Source organism: Carica papaya, unplaced genomic scaffold, assembly GCF_054855325.1.
Source record: "Carica papaya isolate Zhongbai unplaced genomic scaffold, ASM5485532v1 h2tg000035l, whole genome shotgun sequence".
NCBI classification, from domain to species: Eukaryota; Viridiplantae; Streptophyta; class Magnoliopsida; order Brassicales; family Caricaceae; genus Carica; species Carica papaya.
Window position 1 is genome coordinate 1 of NW_028277156.1, and position 10,281 is coordinate 10,281.

General features: G+C 38.1%; 1 long non-coding RNA gene across 4 annotated transcripts; it reads right to left on the bottom strand.

Annotated features, from left to right (window-relative positions):
* Positions 1-462: 462 nt before the first annotated feature.
* Positions 463-5,269, bottom strand: LOC148239658 (uncharacterized). Of its 4 annotated transcripts, XR_015816670.1 has the most exons (3): positions 4,962-5,178; positions 2,653-3,842; positions 463-2,327 (listed from the first exon to the last, which is right to left on the bottom strand). It is a non-coding gene; the product is annotated as an uncharacterized LOC148239658 (long non-coding RNA). The 4 variants fall into 4 exon arrangements; XR_015816671.1 differs by lacking the exon at positions 2,653-3,842 and having other exon boundaries at positions 4,962-5,269; XR_015816669.1 differs by having other exon boundaries at positions 463-3,775; positions 4,962-5,269.
* Positions 5,270-10,281: the final 5,012 nt, after the last annotated feature.

Consider the following 10,281-nt stretch of genomic DNA (forward strand, 5'->3'; position numbering starts at 1 on the left):
AATTTGTGATGGGAAGAAAAGTCCCTTGGATGGAGTTGCCTTGAGATATTTGAGTACATGAAGTGCAGCATTCTAGTGAGAAGTGCACGGAACATTAACATATTGACTTAACTATTGAACTTCATAAGTTATATCTGGTCTAGTAATATTGAGATAAACGAGACGTCCAATTAACCTTCGAAATCTATTTAGTTTTGGAAAAGGATCACCATCATCTGCCTGCAAAACTTGACTCTTCCCTAAAGGAGTCTTAGCTGGTTTTATGCCAAGTAAACTAACATCATGAAGAATATCAAGTACATACTTTTGTTGATTCAAATACAATCCCTCATAAGACCTGGCTATTTCAATGCCCAAGAAATACCTTACTTGCCCAAGATCTTTGATAGTAAATTGATTATCCAAGAATTGCTTGATGTGTGTAATATCAAGTTCATCATTGCCCATGAGAAACACATCATCTACATACACAATCAAAGCCACAAATTTGCTTCCTGCACCTTTAGTAAATAAACAATGATCATGTTCAGATTGAGTAAAACCACATTGCTACAATTGATCACAAAATCTTTAGTAGTAAACTGATTATCCAAGAATTGCTTGATGTGTGTAATACTAAGTTCATTATTGCCCGTGAGAAACACATCATCTACATACACAATCAAAACCACAAATTTGCTTTCTGCACCTTTAGTAAATAAGCAATGATCATGTTCAGATTGAGTAAAACCACAATGCTGCAATTGATCACAAAATTCTTGGTTCCATTCTCTTGAGGCTTGCTTTACGTCATACAGAGATTTAATCAATTTGCAAACCTGTCCCTTTTTGGCCTTGGTATATCCCTCTGTAAGTTGAATATAGACTTCTTCTTTTAAAGTTCCATGAAGGAACACATTATTGATGGTTAGCTGGAACATGGACCAACTATTAGCACTTGCCAAAGCTAGAAATAAACGTATTGTAACTACTTTGGCACTGGTGGAAAGGAATCATAGTAATCAATGCTTTCAATCTAGTTATACCCTTTGGCAACCCATCTGGCTTTGAAACGTTCAACATTGCCATCAGGCAAGTACTTCACCTTATACACCCACTTGCACCCTATGGCATGTTTTCCTGCTGGCAAATCTGTTATAACCCAAGTTTTGTTGTGTTCAAGTGCAACCATTTCAGTCTCTATTGCCTCTACCCATTTTGAATTAGTACACGTCTGACTATAAGAACTAGGTTCTGTAATCATGGAAACATTAGCTAAAAAAGATATGTAACGATTATTGAAATAATGTGATGTAGAGTATGGGAAAGTATTTATAGGGTATGGTGAACTTACCGGCACACTGGAAATTGAAGTGACCGCAGATGATGGACAAGATGATTGAACTACTGTAGAAACGAAATCTTGCAGCTAAGTAGGCTTCTATTTAGTTCTAATGCTTCTTTTTATCTGCTGATCTAGGGTAGGTAAAGGTTCCATAACATTAACAAAAGAATGATCATTAGCAATATCAAGATCATTGTGTGTAGTAGACGAATCAAGTAGAGTGTTTCTGGAATCTGGTAAAAGAGTATGAAATTCTTGATCATCAAAAGGTGAAACAATAGGTAATGGCATAATAGCTAACAATGGTTGATATGGATATGCATTCTCATAAAAAACAATGTCCCTAAAAACAAGGATCTTATGTGATTGGAGGTCACACACTTTATATACTTTCTGGCCAACATTAAACCCCAGAAAGATGCATATTATGACTCTATGATCCAATTTGTCTTTATGTGGTATGGTGTTTGTCACATAGCAAAGGCAGCCAAAGCATCTAAAATTGTCATAAGAAGAAGAATGACCATAAAAGATTTCAAAGGTTGTTTTCCAATCTAAAAGGGCACTAGGTAATCTGTTTATGATATATGTGGCAAACAAAATGGCCTCTCCCCAAAAATGTCTAAGTAAATGAGATTGGAATAATAAGGTTCTGGCTATTTGGAGAATATGTTATGTTTCCTTTCTACTACCTCATTCTATTGGGGAGTATAAGGAGTTGATCTCTGATGGAGGATTCCTTAATAAGAGAAAAGGCTTTGACACTCTTGATTAGTGAATTTCAATCCATCGTCTAATCTAATTGTTTGAATGGTGGTTGAAAATTGAGTTTCAATGAATTCTTTAAAGTGTGAGTGGTCTGAGTCTTGTGAGCAAGTAAAAAAGTCCAGGTGAATCTACTGGTATGAAACTTAATCAAATCAGGCTGTGAGCTACTTGAATCTAGAATATACAGCCTTCCAATCACCTTGCCAACAGCTAGAATCTCTTCAGTTTGTAAGTCCTGTAAAAGGCAAAAGTTAGAATAGAAAAAAATTTGATAAAGGAAGTTTTAGAAAGCTTATTTACTGATAAAAAGTTATATTGAAAGTTTAGAATATGCAAAGTGGAGGTGAGGACTCTTTTTGTAATGGAAACATCTCCTATGTGATGAACCATTCTGATTGATCCATCAAGTAGGTAAACAGGAGTAATAGATTGAACGTTGTTTGGTGTTTGTAGGAGAGAAAAATCGTTACACATATGATTTGAGGTTCCTGAATCCACAATCCAGCTACCAGAGTCTAATACACTGAGTATACTAAAAGCAAAATGAAGCGTAGACATACCTGCAAAGTCGTTAAAATATGCCATATTCACTACAGTTGGGTCTGCTACCCCTTTCCTTTAGCTAACTTACTTAGTTCTTGCTGGATCATGTCATGAATTCTATTGTTCAAGTCCCCTGGCAGTGGATTCTCTTTCTTTGGCTCAGCTTCAACTTCTGAGTCCACCATATTTGAAACATGTTTCTGGCCTTGTTTGTTTCTCCCCTTCATAAGATCTTTATACCAATCTGGTATTCCATATATTTTGAAATAGGTATATCTGGTATGTCTAGTGAAATTAAAATGTGTGCAGCGAAGATTGGACTTATCAATTCTCTTCTGTCCACCTTTGTCCTTTCCTGTATTTCATGCATTTGTTCTAAACCTTCTATTTCCTTGGCCCACTGCAAGCATTGCCATGTTTTCTGTACCTTCAGAGTAAACGGTCTGCACCTTCCTTTGTTTCTCTACCCTCAGCATCATCGACTATGCCTTATTAACTGCAGGCAATGGTTCTAGCACCAAAATCTGCTTTCTAACATGATCATAAGCATCGTTAAGACCCATTAAAAATCGCACTAGTTTATGGGGATGAATCATACTCAATCATTTATTTTACTGCTCCACACTGGCACCGAGGTGGTGGCCTCAAACACTACAGTTCATCCTACAGCCTCTTGAACTTAGTGTAGTACTGTACTACAGTTTGATTTCCTTGAGAGATAGATGTTATCTCTCTCTGCAAATGGTACAACAATGAACCATCGCGTTCCCCAAACCTCTCTTTAATTTCCTGCGACCGTTCCCTAGCAGTGTCAACGTATAAAAAAGCATCAACAATATCTTCAGCAATAGCACTCAATATTCAAGATTGAACCATAAAGTCCACCCTATTCCATCTTTCTATCTCTCCAGAATCCGCTTCTGGCCTTACACACTTCCCATCTATAAATCTTAGTTTGTTCTTAACTCCTAAAGCTATCTTTTTGGATTTACTCCATGCCAGAAAATTGTTCCTGCTGCTTGATCTGCTTCCTTGGTTGCTTCCTTGATTACTTGCTCCATTACTTCCTTCAACAACTTCAATAGTTCTGGTATTCTCTCCCATTCTTTTCTAAAAAAAATTAATTGGATCGCTTGTGCTCTGATACCATGAACACAATGAGCCAAGAAAATTTGAGAGAGTTCCTCAGAATGTACTGTATTTCTCTCTATTTTAAATATACAAGATTAGCTGTTATTTATACACGGTAAAGAAAATTCCATAGTAAAAAATGTGCTAAAAAAAATATTAAAACAATTTAACAAACAACCAGCTGCAAAACAGAAAATGAAGAACTGTAACGGAAAAGAAATAAAAGAATTGCAAGCTGAAAAATGAGAGCAGTACTATCTACAATATACATTTTCACTTAGTGGCCCCCCACTTACACTTGCATGTGCACGAAATAAAATCATTACATGCCATATACATATTTCTGTTCAGCCATTACAGTCCCATTGCCAATAAATTCCAACACCTATCCCTTGATCACCCTTGGCCGCTCGACGTGTCCCAGCCTTTTACTCTATTATTCTTTTTTATATTTTCTGACCTCAGTCTCTGCATTCCCATCAGCTCACTTCTTCTCTCAGATCCCCCTCTCCCCTACTCACTCCTTACTCACCCCTGCTGTGTCTATTTCCAGAACAATAAACCACCACTCCCTACATCCTCATCCAAACTTTACATCATCCTCCCAAATCCTCTTAACATATTGTCACCTAGTCTCCAAATCTGATCTCATGACCTTACTCCCATCCCACATTTCTACACTTCCTGACGTCGTTCAACATAGTTTTCAACTACCCAAAACTACTTTCTCCAACAAAAATCCTTCTGCATTATATTATGAACCCACCCCACCCAGTCCCTTTTCTTCCACTCGGTTTGACTGACCTGTTAGCTCCCTTAAATAGTCACTAAGCTTCATATCGACACTGAACCAGTAAGCAGTAAATTTTGGTCGGTGTACATGTCTATAACGCTCCAGATCACCAAACATTTCTACGTCTCTCAAGGGCTTCATGCCATTCATTTTCCTATCCAATACTCTCATCATTTTGGATTACAAACTACATAAATCAACATAATTCGAACTGACAGCATCAAATTTTGCAGACATCATACTTCATGAATCTATAATTTAACCATAATATCACAATGCGGGAATCTAAACGCAACCATTTCATATTCGGGTTCCAAGATCGAATTGATCTTATAATTCAGCTCCCAATCATCATTTCGTATGAATCTCAAATTCGAGGTTTGAAGTTCAAATTTATCTTACCTCCTGCTTCTGGATGCGTGTTCGCTAGCAGTGGCGATCCTCCTTCGAATCTCCCCCTCGGCGATGCTGTAGCCCGCCGCAGATTCCTTCTCTCCAAGCCTTCGCACTTGTTCTGTTCACTCCTCTCTCGTCGACCTCACCGCTTCCAGAACTTTCCTCCCTCTACTTCCTTTCAGCCGCTCCATTCTCTCTCCCCCCAGTTTGAATTCAGCAGATGCAAAGTATTTATAATTGGGTGGAATGGATTTTGTACCGTTAGATCTGGTGATTTTGAAATTTTCTTTGCTAAGTCCCTAAGCCCTTTTAAATTTGCAGAAGGCCCCTGAATTAACTAAAACTTCTTACAAAACACCCGAAAGTTAAACGTTCATTTATACTGGATGTTACAACAGCTTTAGTAAGTGTTATTGATTACTAACTAAATTTAAATTTTTTAAGATTGTCATAGCTAAATTATTGTTGCCTTAATAATTAAATTATTTTTTTAAAAAAACGTCTTACTGTTAAAAATTAATATTTAAATTTAAAATTTGTTACTGTCTAAAATAATATGTTATTGTTTATAATCTTTTTTGGTACAATGTAATATATGATTTAATTTTACATTAATCAAGACTCGAAACTTTAATTTCTAATTTAATTACAAATATGTATAACTACTAGTTGAAAGTCTATTGGTTAAGCATAATTATATTAATTATAATTAATATTATAAACTTGGCTTTATATAGAGATCAAATAATGGGGTATTAATAAATGCATTAGCTTAAAAAAATTAATTTTACTACACAAAAATTAAGTAGATATGTTTTTACTCTAAACCCCCAAACCCCCCCCTCCTCCCCCTCCAAAAAAAAATAGTGCAACAATAATGTACTTTGAATATATATATTTGTGAGAGAATAAAGTGAAAATATTTAGGACAAATTATTAAAATCAGTTTCTGATTTTTTTTTTTTATTTCAAACATCAAAATTTTATTATTTTTAACTGAAAAAGTTAAAATAGATACACCGTATTTAAATATTTTAAAAATAAATTAAAGAAAACAACTTTAAACTAGTTAATTAAATTAATATATTATAGATTAATAATAATAAACCTATTTTTATTGTTATTAATTTATAATTTAATTAATTAATTAATTAAACTTATTTTTTCAAATATAAAAATTTGATCTAATCATTGTATTTTTTTTTATTAAAAAATAAAAATAAATTAAACATTTAGAAAAAATAATAAAGGTTGAAAATTAAGTTATAACAAAAAAAATATATTATATATTAAATTATAATAAATTTCAAATCTGGAGAATAATTTAATAATTTATTTTAAATTAAATATAATGAATATGTTAAAATTTTTAATTAAAAGTTCAATTGCTGCATGTTGTCTAATTAATTTCTTACTTCAAAATTTATTATTGATTATGTAAATTTTTATTTAACCTATTTTCATATTAAACCAATTTTAGAAGCTAGTTTAACAAGAAAAATATACTATAACAATAACTTATAATATATTAACAAAGTGGAGAATTATTGTAACAGCCCCGGAAATTGTTAAAATGAAATGAGTATTTAAACACATAAAATGCGGAAGCGAGATCAAAATTTCAGTTAACATCCCTTACACGAAAATCAAAAACGTACTTAAAATATAAAAGATTAAACTAACTAAAAGAGAAACTCGAAAATAAAACTATGAGTATGACTACAGAATCTCTAGGCATCCCCTTCGTCGTCCTCCTGCGGAACGGGCTCGGGAACCATGTCTTCCTGATCTGAAATTGTTAAATAAGGAGTGAGCTACACTAGCCCAGTAAGAACATCACGATATCTCACCGTCACGGAGGTAAAGGTGGGTAGAAAAACACAAAAGACCAATGGAGCATGATTTACAACAAATCCTTTTATTCATGATAAAACCTTTACCATCCACTTACCTCGGTGGAATTCATGAAACAATATAAGAAAACAATAACATTATCAAAATCATGGATTAATATAAGCTGTAAAACATAGCACTTATCACGCATTTTGTAATTCAATCATTATATCACATATCCTTTTCTCATTTACCAGCCTACTAGTATCCATGGAGGTCCCTAGGGGTCCGCTACCCGTTAACCTTTAACATTCATAATCAGTTTCCAGGGCCGTCCCCCATACCCCGTCCGGTATGGGCGCCAAAACCATAAACCTCAATACCCCGTCCGGTATGAGGGTGAAACGGGCCGTCCCCATACCCCGTCCGGTATGGGCGCCAAAACCATAAGATCTCCATACCCCGTCCGGCATGTGAGACCACAATCCCGGTAGGGTTCCCTACGGACCCGATCCGTCCACCATCTCCCAGGATATCTAGTCAGGCTGACCCCATCATACAATTATCAGTCTACACAATCTTTCATTTTCCTTTTCCTCAATAAGCATCATCAATTCACATTTAAACAAGCAAATCGTAATTCATGCCAAACAGACAACATACAGTATCAGTTCTTCAGTCATTCAACCCATAATTAATAAAACAGTAATATATGCACTTGAAACTATAAAATGAACACATCAAACCTCATAATGCATTTAAAGCTGTAAAACAGGCCAAATAACAGTAAATCATCAATCACACTAGACTCGGGCTCCATTAGCAACCTTAAGCAATTTCACACATGCGTTAATTCAAGAAATACCGTTTTATCATTTTGAACTTTAATACCGTGATAGGAAATAGGGTGAGGGGTCCTTACTTATTTTCGGGATCCGAATACGATTCACAGTGCGCCTACAGGCCGTCCCTAATTTTTCCTGAATTTTTTTTCGGGGAACTGAAACACACTAACGGTACCTGCACGTGTTCCAAAAAATCTCAAATTAGGCTCAGGGCCCCTTTTTAGCCAATATCGCAACTCCGGCACGGCGGCTCCGCCGTGCTCCGGCGACGGCGCCGCCGCAAGCGGCGGCGATTCGCCTCGGGTTGGCTGTTTTCGGCCGTTTCCGGCCGAATTCGGCCACACTCGCATCGGTCCCTGCGAGAAAACAACCCTAGGGCCCTCGGGGGGCCAAAAAATCACGGAGAAGCGGAGCTTACCGGCGGCGGCGCTCTCGGGTGCGGCGGCTCTCCGGCGAGGTTCGTGGTTTGGTGATTCGGCTCCGGTCAACCTGTAGAGAAAAGAATGGTGATCACGGTGATATAAAAATTGCATCAAACGGAGGCCGGGAAGGGCCTCGTCGGAGGCAAAAACCGAGAGGGGGCGCGGCGGCGCCGCTGGTCTTCGGCCGCGTATTCCGGCCGTTTGGCCGGGATTTTGGCTTCGATTTGGCCACAGGAGGAATCAGCGTGGAAAAACGAGTCGGGGGTATGAAATTTACCTCGATCGGCGGTCGGAAATTTCCCCGGTGCGGCGGCGGGTGGCGGCGGTCGGCCTCTGGTTCGTCTTCTCCGGCGAGCGGCAGGCGGCTAGGGTTTGTGGTCTGGTGTGGGGGTTCTATTTATAACCCCTTGCCTTTTGATCTCAGCCGTCCATTTTGTTTTAATCTGGGCCGTTCGTTTTTGATTGAATCTGGGCCGTCCGTGCGATTGTATTTGGGCAGTCCGATCGCGCGATTGATCTGGGCCGTCCGATCGCGCCCACGCGGATCGCCAACGTGGCCCGTTCCGGAGCGACGTGGTTTTGCCACGTGGCAGGCCCCGGTTGGGCGGGACTGCTGACGTGGCTGCCGACGTGGCTTTTTTTTTTTTTTTTTTTTTTTCCTTCTCGGTCCGGGCACTACAACTATATATTATTAGTAATATTTGAGCTAATAAATTTTAAGGAGAGTGCAATGATCTTAATCAAAATCTCACTGTATTGATAGTAATTAATTATGATATATTTAATAAAAACTAAGATTAAAAAAAAGTTAATTATGCATAAATAATTTTCTATTTAAACTATTTTTTTAAGTGAATTCGTCAAAATTAAAAAATAAAAAAAAGATATAATTAAAAAAATAAAAATCGTACAAAAAATGTTTAGCAAATTACAATTTCAAGGAGCTTTAGGTAATTGCCAACTTTTTGTTTGTGAAATGCAATAGTTAATGAGGTCATATGCTAACATAAGCTTCAATGTGCAAGTCAATGATTAGATGTTTAAATGAGGCCACCTAAAAATTACAGAGAACTTCTCTTTTAACTTTTACACTCAAATTTTTAATGAGCGGTGGTCATGAGTTCTCATGCCATCAAATATGGCATGTGTCGATTTTTTTTAGTCCTTCACGGGATACCAACTAAGGAAATTTAGCCTTTGCATATTTTTTTACTTGGCAAATCATAACTCCATAAGATAAATGTAACACTCCACTTGCCACTGCACAAAATTTGTATTAAAAAAATCTCTATTTATTCGAACCTTAAAGCTACCTAAACTCATTTAAATTTATTTCACAGGTTTATATAGTAATTCATGTTTTAAATTCATAATTTTAATTTTATGCTGATTCTATTATTTTATACTTTGTAAGTATTTTTATTAAAAAAATAATTTTTAGGAGAAAATGAAAAAAGGGGAGAAATCTAGCGGGAAAACACCTGGGGGAGAGGCTCGCCCACGCGGGCACCACGCGCTGTGCGCGAGCGTGCACGCGCGACAGCGCGCACATCCCATTCGCCCAGGGTGTGGGGCTAGTCCTGTGTGTGTGCGTCTTGTCACGCGCAGACAGGCCAATCCACGTGTGGACAGGGTCAGGCGTCACGCATTATGTGTGCACTGTCCGCGCAGTGGGCTTGCACGGATAGGCCTGCGCACGCGCAAGCTAGCTCCTGTGCGCGGCAGGGTAGGCCGGTGCCTGCAGGCTGGGCTTGCAGTGCGCGGCAGGGTAGGCTGGTGCCTATAGGGTAGGCTAGTTCCTGCAGCGAGCGGCAGGGTTGGCCGCAGTACCTGCAGGCTGAGCCTGCAGCGCGCGACAGGGTAGGCTGGTGCCTGCAGGCTAGGCATGCAGTGCACGATCGACCTAGGTGAGGCACATTGCCACCTTTGGCAGTGAGTCGCTGCCCCCTTGGGCATCGTGCATCACCTTGGGTGGTGTGCCACTGCTTTGGGTGGTGAGCCACCGCCAATGGAGGAATATTTCCTTTGTTTTTTACGTTGCCGTCATGTCGCGTCAAATTGATTATCTTCCATTCAAAATTCTCTCTCTTCACCATATTTCGCCACTTGGTGCAAATCCAACGGTCTCTATTTTCTATAAATAGGGACCATTTTCTTCCTTTTCCTCATCACTTCCATTTCATTCTTCCATTTTCCAAGAATTTAGAGAGAGATGGAGTGATTTAA